Source organism: Cardiocondyla obscurior, linkage group LG07 (genome assembly GCF_019399895.1).
Source record: "Cardiocondyla obscurior isolate alpha-2009 linkage group LG07, Cobs3.1, whole genome shotgun sequence".
NCBI classification, from domain to species: Eukaryota; Metazoa; Arthropoda; class Insecta; order Hymenoptera; family Formicidae; genus Cardiocondyla; species Cardiocondyla obscurior.
Window position 1 is genome coordinate 221,932 of NC_091870.1, and position 12,418 is coordinate 234,349.

General features: G+C 40.2%; 2 protein-coding genes across 6 annotated transcripts in view; one reads left to right on the forward strand and one right to left on the reverse strand.

Annotated features, from left to right (window-relative positions):
- The window catches only part of LOC139103833 (uncharacterized), a 52,557-nt gene that overhangs the window by 36,169 nt on the left and 3,970 nt on the right, over nt 1–12,418 (reverse strand). Inside the window, exons 1-2 of one of the 2 annotated variants that reach the window (XM_070658889.1) lie at nt 5,512–5,777; nt 5,350–5,393 (exon numbers count right to left, since the gene is read on the reverse strand). The gene's annotated coding sequence lies outside the window, so the exon portion shown is untranslated. Of the gene's footprint in view, nt 1–5,349; nt 5,394–5,511; nt 5,778–12,109; nt 12,264–12,418 lie in introns of those variants that run through there. The other variant, XM_070658888.1, reaches the window with a different exon arrangement.
- Nucleotides 1–12,418, forward strand: part of LOC139103794 (breast cancer type 1 susceptibility protein homolog) — a 59,346-nt gene that overhangs the window by 18,923 nt on the left and 28,005 nt on the right. The window contains exon 1 of one of the 4 annotated variants that reach the window (XM_070658812.1): nt 6,807–6,828. The exons of the other annotated variants lie outside the window; for them this stretch is intronic. The gene's annotated coding sequence lies outside the window, so the exon portion shown is untranslated. Of the gene's footprint in view, nt 1–6,806; nt 6,829–12,418 lie in introns of those variants that run through there. 4 annotated transcript variants of the gene reach the window in all.

Here is a 12,418-nt window from a genome sequence, read left to right on the forward strand (position 1 = left end):
CTGACAACTGCTTAATCGTCAATCGTGCATTTCGAATACTCGGCCTATCTCTTCCCGTGCGATCATACGCTCGATGAACTAGAAATTCTATCTCTCGCGCGGACCGCGAGAGATTTGTCGAGGAAGTTCGCGATATCTCGAATCGCCGATCGGCCGAACCCGCGTTGCAATATTGCACAACCGGCGGGGCCGAAATTCGATTTCGGATACTCTCAGGAACATCCCCGCGGAGTGTCGCTTGATGATACGGAAAGATAATGAATCCCGCGCAACTTCCGAGCTTCTTTAATAAACTCGCCGCTTAGCATGCTTTACGGCGTTTCATATACTTTTACGGCCTTTCATTCGCTTTAATCTACGCCGCATGAATATTGCACGAGGATGAAATTGCAATACGCGAAATCCAAATCCTCTCTTCCGCGCGAATGATAATAATAAAAAGAAATAATGTTGTTTCTACCTCGCGAGTGAAATGTCGATTTTCTGGCAAAGCAAGTTCGGTATATTCCTCCGCTTTGAAAGGACGACACGTAGGATACACGGCGTGCAGCCAGCCAAAGATATTCATTTTGATACTTATTATATTTCACGAAAAAGCACGATTAATAAACAGAAAAAGTCTATCAGTTTCCAGATTTGAAAATATACGAGCTTCGTACGTCTCGAATAATTGAATAATAATGTTTTAGGTAATCAAATTATATTCTAAACTTTCGTGGAATAACATGAAGAGCTTTTTAATTAATAGAATTAATTATTCAAATGAGTACAAGTGCAATGAGTAGTATTGATGTACGTTTTATAAATTATTAATTTCAATGCCGTTATTATAACAAAAGTTTCAACATTCGTTAATTATAATACGCACCGTAATTATTTTATATTTAATTATTAGTTTGAAAATCTCTCTTAATCTTTCGTTAGGCTAGTCCTGAATCACATCTTCTTGCGATCTCATCTATCACCGGTGACTTTCACGAGTCCGAGATTTATATCCCACCTAAGATGCGATAAGACAGGTAGGCGAGAAGTCGTTCTTTCTTTTTCCTTCTCTCTCTCTCTCTCTATATATATACATTTATATATCTCAAGAAGTTTCAATTTTGATGATTAAACGCGAGTATCGCTTGAACGGTGTTTGGTCCCGAGCACTTGGTCCGTTCTCGAGATTTCTTTTTTATCTCACAAGCAAAAACAGTAAATTACGAAGCACAGAGATTGTTTCATGCTTCTGTTCTTATTAAGAGAACGAACGAACGAACGAATGAACGGCACGCGGCCGCCTAAGAGGATAAAAAAAAAAGCAACGTTGAATCGCGAATTTTTACCAGCCTGCAAATGAGGCCGATGTACATTTTAAAACTGAGAATTTTTTCTTACATTTTCACATTGAATTCGTACAAAGTTCATTTTTATCTTATTACATCCAGCTGCTTATTTAATTTTAAAAGTATTCTCTGCGAAATACAGAACGAAACCTGGTGGGACTTGTTTTTTTTTTCTTTTTTTTTTCCCCCCGTGAATAAGAATTACCACGATGGAAATAAAACGATATAATAAAAAATAAATTAAATTCAACAAAAATTACAATAGCAAATGTTGCACAAAGTCATTTGTGTCATTAATTAAATGTTATCGTTATTTTATTAAATATCAAAGGTTCGGTAAATGGCCCCGATTAAAGTATCGATTCCGTCGACCCATGCTTATGTGAAGTTATATTTTATTTTCCGGTAATCAAGCGGGGTGTACCTTAATGGGTGTCAGGAGAAAATCGCGGTTTTCTATTGGCAGTTTCTAAATAATTACGGCAAAAAGCTCGGACCTTTTAACATCGTAAAGTATATCATAAAGACTTCGAAATACGTTGTCTTAATCGCATAGCAAATTTTATCAAAAAAGAGGTGTTAATATAAATTTTTAAGGAACAGAGGAATATTTGAATTATTTGATTATTTTTGGGGCTTGGTCACTCGTGCTCGCTTTTTTATATTTTGGAAAAGCCTCGAGCTCGGTGAGCGCATTAAATAAACGTAAACAAGCGAGGTCGGCGCATCCGAGATCTCCGCGCTAGAGAAGGACAACGGGCAGCTGACGATTGAACCTATTAGTCGAAAAACTGATATTCTTTGCGGCGCAAAGTTCTTTTCCTCGAGCAGAAAAATGAGTTACTCGCTCAGCCAAACGTGAAAAACTCCCGGCGGCATTTCTGGCGGTTTTCCCATTTCCCATTCTTTGCTTTAGAAAAATTTACCGCCGATTTCGAAGATGACGTAACGCGTGGCAGAGTTTCCGCGAAGTGCACGGGAAATTATTGTCTCCGTATGTCCATTCAAGGTTTCCTTCGGCTCGCGAAAAGTCTTTCTCGGTCGTAGGCTTTTCTTCAAGACGCGCACGACCCGACGGATTCACTCTCGGCAATTCAGGACGATAAAGCTATGCGCGCCAATGGTTCGGTGGAAAAATTATATTACTGTTTTCGAAAGGTTGCATTATTTGCTTTGCGAACAGCCGAATTTTTTCACTGCCAAAAAGATGCCGCCTAGGAAATCATTTTCTCACGCGTAATCTTTTGCAAAAATATGCTTTTGCTGCGACGGCTATGAAATATCTTTATTAAACAATTTCACGCTCAAAAGATTTTACTCTCGCGAGAGCTTTTCTTAGTTTTTCTAATCCGGGGGTGAGATTTTTCGCGTATAATTTCGCGCAAATTTAAACGACGTTATCCTTAACGAGGCAACGAAGACGCTCTAAATGGCGTACATGCCACAATTAGGGGCAGCAAGGCGCGTGACAGGTTAAATCATTAAAGAAAGCGTAGGCGGGTCGGGTCTTCCTTAATGCTTCTCAATTTATCTCCGCGAGGAAAGATGCGTCGTTTGCTCTCTCAATGTCGGATCATTAACTCTCTTTTAAATTTGCATTACACTTGTCTATTAGTTTGAACGTAAAGTTTTATTAGAAATAAATGGTGACAAATTCCATTTCACCAAAAAGCGTTAAAAAGTTTAATTGACGTACGGGAAATGTAATAAATGTGTCGAAGTTATTCGTTCGGGTAAATAAAAATTGATGTACCGGTAACAAATGCGTCCCTTCTCTTTTTTTTCTTTTTTTTTTTTTTATTTTAAATTTTTTGGAACAAAAATTAAGATTAAGAGTTATAGTAAATTACCCCCCAAAAAAGTAAAAAAGATTATCAACGACCCAGGCTATGGAGTGTTGCCTTGGAAACGCACATACTCGAAAGATTACGCGCTGTGTGAAGCAGGATTATAATTCACCGAAAAGCAGAACAAGTTTCTCAGGCTTACATCGTTTTTACACCTACACGTTTTTTTTATACCTTGTTAGTAAACTAATATAAAAGGCTTAATTTAATCCCCTGAGGATTTACTTAATAATGAGCTCGCTATTAACTGTGTCATCTTACGTCATCGTTTTTTTTATTTTTTCTTTTTTATTTTCAACTTCTGATCTGTGCAAATAATAGATTACTCTGGGATTCAATACTTTGTACGGGTCGGAAACATGACTGCTAATCGATAAAACTATTATTGAGTGAATAAATATAAGTCAGAAACAGATGATGCAATTGATCTTTCGTGTCGTATGAATACTTTGTCTTAAAACGAGAATGACCGATCAATAGCAAACGTATGCACCGCTAGCGTGGAATTTAATTTATTAGGACGCACAGAACTCTCGCCTCCTTGAGAGAATTTATTTTTATCTAACAGATATATGTATGTGTGTACGTATTGTTTCTGTAAATGAACGTGACACAATTTTTATTTAACCGGACTCGCGCCATTCTACTCGCGGACACATAAACTAATTGGTCGTTATTGACGGTACAAGCGCAGTATTGCGTTTCGAACTTTTCTAAAGAGAAATGTGGAATCGTGTCGAGTGCATCGGCAACGAGCGGCTTCCTTTACCCGGCTCCGGAAAATCAGCGATAATTAGAAGTAATTGCACCAAGCGTTTTCCCACGAAGACGGGTAGAGATCTCTTGCCTCGCGTATTGTTTTTCAAGATTCAGTTTGCCGTCGACCATTAATTACAACTCGCACCCCCCCTCGATTTCACCGCGTCATTTATAAAACTTCCACGCGGCAGTTGGGTGTCGCGCCTTAATGACACCACGTATATGCAACCGAGAATAGATTTGCTTCGTGCCAGACACATTGATTTCGATCGCTCAAATATTTACGAGCGCGTGAATCGATAACAAATACCTGCGTAATAAAACTGGAGCGGTGCATTTTGCACAAACAACGCGATATATTTTTTTTATTTTTTTTATTTTTTACTGGAGCGCGTGATTTTAATAGTTATCCAAACACGATGACCGACCGCTTTGATTTATGCGTGTCACGCCTCGGAAGAGATTTTTCGCAGATCTTTCACGCAACTTATTTGCGCCGGAAGTGGATCTACCTATCGCACGTGAATCAAACATTTTTCTGGCCGGCGAGTTAAATCGAGTGGACGCGCGCGACCATTGCATTTTTCCCGCAGGGTGAGAAATAAACTAAACATCACATAACGAAAGTGGCAGAAGAGAGAAATGATGGCAGGGACGGGAAAAATAATAAATCATTACTCTTTGCTTGTCTCTCGAAAGGTGAAATGATGTAACATCTCTGTAATTTCTCATACAGAGCCCATTGTTCTTTTTCGATACTTTTGTACGCTGGCTGTTTTATAAACTAAGATTCCGTACATTTATCAAATTTAATATATGGTGTATTAAAATCTACTTGCATTAATATATGTGACAAAAAATACTTCAGATAATGAATTGTGCTTTGTTTGCATTATATCCGCCGCGTGTATATATATTAAAATGGAATTTTCAGCTTTAACGGATGTAAATTACATTAAATATTTGCATTAAATATGAATTGAAATACGTGTAAAGGGAGAAAATTATATATGTGCAGTATATTCCGTGCTCGACATTAGTCAAAAACAAATTCCACATGATTAATTAAAAACGATTCAAATTAAAGCTAGTCGTATACCATTCGACTTCTCACCTTCGTTAGTCTTGACTCGCGCAATTAAATGTTTAAGAACTTGAGGCTAAAGCGAACGTCTCTTACACACCTCTTGTTCTTATCGTCGGTCATTAGGCACACGAAGTCATTAATTTCTTCAACTTCGCAGCGATCGTTTGCACGAATGTTTAATGAAAAAAAAGGATCTAACAAAAAAAACTTGCACGCTTGACTACGATTCAAATTTATTTAAATATAGTAGAAGAAACCATTCGTATTCTTCGTGTGCGCTAATTTTTGAAAACTCTCTCAACTCGTGAAAAATAATTATGCGACTCACCCATCTGCTTGAACTGCAGCGGAGTTGTAAAGTTCAGCCGGTGACTGTAACATAAAAAAGAAAATATTAATTGTACACATGTATATTAATTAATAAAATTAATAAAAAAAAGGTAAAAGTATTTTTTTTAATACAGATTTAATTTAAAGAATTGATATTTACCTATAAGTTGCTCCGCCGATGCAGGATGCCCCCCGGGCCTGCTCCTCCACTCAGATGGGACGTGACGAGCCATCCTTCCGCGCACTGGACACTCGCGAAATAATCCACGCACTCCCGTTAAATCCCCGATATCAACACGAGCAACTAGCTACGACGGTATGCAAGGTTACCATGATTTATCGATCAATTCTCGTCGACGGAATAAACGACCCAGAGAGCTCACGCGAGGCGACGAACGAGACAGGCCGCGATACGAAACGTTCCTCGTGCACTGGGCACCCACGGATAGTCCACGACACCCCCGTTAATTCCACGACCTCGACACAAGGTACTAGCTGCGACATAGAGCCAAGTCCAAAAGTCACTATTGACGATTCACCTCTACGCGGGAGATAAACAACAGCAGTGATTTACGTAGGATACTGCGGTTCACATTTTTTTAATATCCGTCTCGAGAAACAATACTTTCCACGTGGTCGCCATGTTCCGTGGTCCGCCGTACAGTAGTCATCTAGTTCCGGCACGAGCTCACTATCAGGCGACGTATGGAGCGCTGTGATTGGTCGGCGCCCTAGGGTGATAGACGCTCGACCAATCACAGCGCTCCATACATCGCCTGATAGTGAGCTCGTGCCGGAACTAGATGACTACTGTACGGCGGACCACGGAACATGACGACCACGTGGAAAGTATCGTTTCTCGAGACGGATATTAAAAAAATGTGAACCGCAGTATCCTACGTAAATCACTGCTGTTGTTTATCTCCCGCGTAGAGGTGAATCGTCAATAGTGACTTTTGGACTTGGCTCTATGTCGCAGCTAGTACCTTGTGTCGAGGTCGTGGAATTAACGGGGGTGTCGTGGACTATCCCGCGGGTGCCCAGTGCACGAGGAACGTTTCGTATCGCGGCCTGTCTCGTTCGTCGCCTCGCGTGAGCTCTCTGGGTCGTTTATTCCGTCGACGAGAATTGATCGATAAATCATGGTAACCTTGCATACCGTCGTAGCTAGTTGCTCGTGTTGATATCGGGGATTTAACGGGAGTGCGTGGATTATTTCGCGAGTGTCCAGTGCGCGGAAGGATGGCTCGTCACGTCCCATCTGAGTGGAGGAGCAGGCCCGGGGGGCATCCTGCATCGGCGGAGCAACTTATAGGTAAATATCAATTCTTTAAATTAAATCTGTATTAAAAAAAATACTTTTACCTTTTTTTTATTAATTTTATTAATTAATATACATGTGTACAATTAATATTTTCTTTTTTATGTTACAGTCACCGGCTGAGTTTTACAACTCCGCTGCAGGTCAAGCAGATGGGTGAGTCGCATAATTTTTATATGTGAATTGGGATTTTTTTATAAATAGTGCTCGCGATATTTGCGCATGGTTTCTTCTAGTTTTGTCTTAAAAAATTGGTCACGCGTTACATCAATTTTTAGAAATAGGATATTGTGACAAATAGAGCGTAAGCATAAGCAGAGAAGAAAAGCGAGAGAAAGAGAGAGAGAGAGAAGGCGCTTGCGTAAAACTCGTCAGACTGATAACGAAAGAGCAGTCAGTTACGAAAGCTTGACTGGATTACAAAGACGCGTTGTAGATGCACGAAGCTACGTTGCGCAACTGTGTAATGGCGTTTCCGCGGCTCCGAAACGTCATGCTGAATGTTAAATCCACGAATTTCTCACGCTCAGGCGAGCGGTGCTTGTAAAATCGCGCGGTCCGAGACGTAAGTGGCCTCGAACGTCGGCCGGCCGACGTATTTGAATATAGCGGGTAGAAATTTTCAGTAATATCTCCATCCAAAATTCTTCGGACGAACTTTACGGAAACGGAACGTAATAGAAAACTTTATTAAGATCCGCCCGACAGGAATTATATTCCGCGAAATATGATCATCCCGAAATGCGATAGCATTTCTGATGTGCATTATTATAGTTTTCTCGAGCGACGAGAGCTGAAAGCGAGATGTAAAGACGTAAACAGAAGCATATCATATGCATGTAATTATACAGACGTGACAAAATGTACCCCTCACGAAATTGCGCGACGCTAACTTCCTAAATAAACCTGCCAGTATAACAAGCTCGCGAAAAACAGAGACCGCCGTTCGCATAACTGTTGTTAACGCAGGCGTTTTGTGTAAAATTTACGTAAGATATATTTTGTTGAAAATATCAGCAGCTGTATTGATTAAAAAGCAACTTTGCACGTAATTACCTCGTCAACTTTTTTAAAGCGGGTTACACGCGCGGATGTTTCGTTTATCGTTCCTGTAAAAATGACGCGGTTTTTATCGAATGGAAGTACGAACTCGTTAAGCTCCGGAATAGCCCAAATTAACCTCCGGAGTGTAATTAACCCTCGGCGAAGCCGACTAGCACAGTTACAGCTTTATCAATAAATAACTTTGTCGCAAACGTGACAAGAGGATATTCACCTCATTAAGATTGTCAAAGTGCTTAATTTGCGAGTACAGTCTTACGCCGCGTAGGTACGTCGTCACGTATACTACGTAATTAAAGTAAAACTAAAATGTGTCTTTACGAAATTACGCAGTCACTGAAATTATCTCAAAATAAATTCGATTAAATTATATGATTTCAAAGTAATCTAAATTTTTTAAAGCAATTATATTGATATACCGATCTTGATCGCGACGTGTTAAAATTTTCAACGCGCGGCCTTCTTCGTTTATAGAAATACAAATTTGCAAGGTGCACCTTTCCTTTTCTTTCGTACCATTCTCGGAGCACTTCATTTCCGTAATCTTTTAGTAGCGAAACCGGGCGGCCGCGGCAAGAGAAATTAAGAAAGGGCACGAAGGTGATATTCCCAGATCTCTCGTTCCGCGAGAATCAACGGCGTATCTGTAGTTTTCCTAACGAGAAAGCCACTCGTAAGTGGAAGCGGCCCGACATCGCGCGGTAACGTGTTGGCCTATTCATCGAGTCGTTCCACTAGCCGTATTAAGGAGCTCCGTCGAAAGTCGAGAAAGCGCTCGCGAAGTTATTGCGGCGGCGTTAAGTCCGTTTTAACGGCTTAGCGAAAAGACTCGGTATAAGGCGCACCGCGTCTTAACAGCGACGCGGAAAAAAAAGAAAAAAAAACGGACGGTAGAAATAAAAGTTAAAGATCAAAAGCGGCCGCGTCGCGACGTGACGCAAGTCGACACCGACGCCGCGGATTGCACCTGTCCCGGTTCCCCGTGCAATCGCTTGCTTACGAATGCACTCTTGTTATTTTTCTTCCGTTTTTCATAACACATATATAGCAGCTTATTGTATTTTCACGTGTAATCTCGTATTCTTGGTAATGCAATATGGTGGAAAAATGTAGCGTGTTATACGTGCTTTCTATTACTTTGTACCCTCGATGGAGTGCGAAAAGAATCTCGTGCGTGTTTGCGCACACGAAAGAGATCAGAATACACAAATTACAGAAAATGTATATAGAGCCTTTTCACCTGAAAATTTTCTGTTACACGCGTGCTCGTCGTAAAAATGTAGCGCTCGCGGAAGAGGTACTTGAACAATTCCGAAGCTCCCTTTCTTTGCAAAGTAAATCTATAAATCACAGACGAATCTCCGGCACGGATTATGCATCGATGCGCTCGAATTTGTCGATATGTATACCGGTTACGGTGTCATTATCCAGTTTGCACTTGGATTCACCTAGTGAAAAGAACGAAAAAGAAATGCAACCGCTTTGATCAATAAAAAAAAAAAAAAAAAAAAAAAATATAGTCGGAACGTCAAGCTCTAATCGCGTTTGGTAAATTTTTTATCGATACCTCCGAAGCCGATTGTTTGCCATCAGGAATTTCTCTCTTCGTAAACTTATTTCTATGCCAATACAATATTTCTCGATTGTTTGTCTACCCGACGTGATATTTCAAATCGTATCTATCCTTCTGTTGGAAAAATAGACGGTCCTATTTTTTACGTTGAAAAGTTATTTTTACAGTAATAAACCGATTCTCCTTTTTCGAATTCAAGAAACTGCATTGTTTTATCCGCGGCTGATCTCGACGGTTCCGCAACGGCCGCAAGACAATTTCACTTCTAATTCCAATTTAGGAGACGTATGATATCGTAAAAAGAATCCATCGCGCATTGATGCTCGATATAAACTTTTAAACGCGCTCTCTTCCCTCAAATTTATTTTCCCAAAGTGAAATATACATACGTCGGAAACTTTTCTACATTCGAACGCTGAGAGCTTAGAACACACGTGCACACGTAAAGAATGAGTAATAGAGGCGAAATATTCAGAGAAATGTTGAATAACACGGCTTCCGAGAGAAATATTGCGATAAGAAATTTATATTCAATACGTTAAGTTTCTAAGCCTTTGATGAAAATCATCAAAATGTAAATGTCCCAAACACTCTTTCGCACTTGATATCATTTACATCGTGCGTAAAATCAATTTCTCTCTCGTCCGAATAAATAATAATGTTTGTTTGATACGGTGCGTAATCTACTTTCATTCGTAATTCACCAAATAAAAAAAAATAAAAAAAAAAAGAGAAGCCCATATTCCGCGCGGAAGAGCGAGGCCGCGATAGTTTTATTCGTAAATCTCTGAAAATGAATTCATTACCCAGTGGGCAATGTTCCTCTAACGTAATGAATTATCTGCGCTACCGAATAGCTGCCGAATTGCAGCCACGTTCATTCATCTTTAATCTTCATTCTCTCTCCGAAGCTGAGAATAAATTGAGGGTCGTGCATACCAAAATTCTCATCCTCCTTCCTCCCAAAATTTCCCGTAGAACATTCAGCAGCCTGTACAATAATCTAGGCCATTATGCGAAAGACAGACTTAAGTGTAGGCATAGGCACAGAAAGCGGGAAATGTTATTATTATGCCAGACCGAATGGCAACGATTCTTCGATTTGATGGAGAGCACGGAGTATTCTAGCGCCTGCATTTTCTATCGATTCGCCTGCTCGCCACAATGCACGTTTCGCACATAAAGAAATGACAGATAAATTCAACGGGTATAACACAATAGCTGGACCTCTCGCAATTTATAAAAATTAAAAAATCATAGATTGTTCCGTAAAGTTTTTTTTATTTTAATGGAACTGGGATTTTTACTATTTAACGTTGTTGTAATTAATTTTATGACGCAATTAACGAGTTGTACAAGTTGTATAATAAGCAATATTGCAAAATTAAATTTCTCTCTCTCTCTGTCTCTCTCTTTCTTTAAAAGAGATAAACTTTCGTCTAAAAGAAAAAAATAAAAAGTATGCTAAAACCCGTCGCGACAATTTAATTTTCCTGAATATTGTTTTCTACTTTATTTCGAAAATATATGGCAAGCCTCCCACGTCAAGTTAATGCATTCAGATTTGTGTCGCCAAATGCATTGAAAAAGTATAGCGGCTGCGTGCGCGACCGATGAATTATTTACACATTACACAGCTTCCGCGCTGGCTATGCAAATTACAGGAAAGTAATGATCAACCGAACCCGCCGCGCGCATCCTAATCGACGGCGGAAAGCCGTCGGCAAGAAATCTGCTTACGTCTCGTTTCGTAAGTAAATGATAACACGGTGGAAACGAAGCTGACGCGTCGCGGCGATTCTAGGTCGAAGTCAATTACGAGACGCAATTAATCGCCGTAACTTGAAAAAGACCCCCCTCCCTCAAAAAAAAAAAAAACACCTGTCCGATTCCTACGCGATGACTCCATCCGTTTCATCTCCCCCGTTGTTACTCTTTCCGGACATCTCCGCGCTGCGCTTGGCACACAAATGCGCGGTCTGCGACAAAGCTACTTTGTCGCTGCTAATTGGCTCGCGCGATCGATAACCGTGCAGTTCGAACGTTTAATCCCATCGCAAACGCGTGTCGCGACGTGACGTAAGAGCACGCGTGGACGCGCGTTGTGTATTATACATTCGCACGTATGTATGTTAATTCCACGTTGTCCCAGATCTACGGTCTTATCGAAATCCGACGTGACGCGGAAGGTGAAAACAGCTTGAGTGATTTAGTAGTATCATCCCTTGGTCATCGACATATATTCATTATATTAGGGAAAGCTTTCTCCGGTACTTCGAACGGGTTCTAAGCTCGAGTCCGCCGTCTACCTTTTATCGCGATTTGTACCAAGATCGTCTAGACATGTTTTCGTCTCTAGGAATCTAGCGCGGCTCGTGATATTCGACGATAGTAGGCGGCAAATACCAATAAAGTGAAGATATCGGACGTAAACGAGATGTACATGCCTCTCACCTTGCGACCGGAATAAAATAGAGTATTCGTACCGGAAACTGTGCTAACCTTTGACCGTAAAGGCGCATAGAAAATCTCACGTTATCCTTTCTATACATAAATTATTATCTCAAAGTGTCCCGATTACGCGCATATTATTTATTACCGTCTCCCGAGTGCTTTCTTAATAAAAAAATTATTTTTGCGATAATAATAAATACCGATATGTTAATTTCACGAAGTGGAAGCTGTGTTGATGAAATTTAAAATTTATACGTCACATTCGAGCGAACGAAAATGATAAAATAATTCTGCATAGGCGTTACGATAAAATAATAAAACAACGATTCCACTGAACAACAGACTCACCAATACGTGTATGCTTCTATAAATTAATTTACGCTGCGGTGGCCGCTATACTGTCGACAGTCCTTATTAACGTGATCACTGTCCGAGTGGTAAATTTGCAATGGCCGGGACGAATAACGAGGCGAAACGCTCTCCCTTCGATGCATCCAGACCCCTTCACGTAAAAATATACCATCGATAAATAGAAAAATTCGATTTTCCACTAAGAATAATTTGTGAAAGAAAAAAAAAATCCAGAGAGCGCAAATGGGTTTTTGAAGAGAATTTACGAGCTCGCAACGCCAATAAAAGGGCATTTTATTTATATAA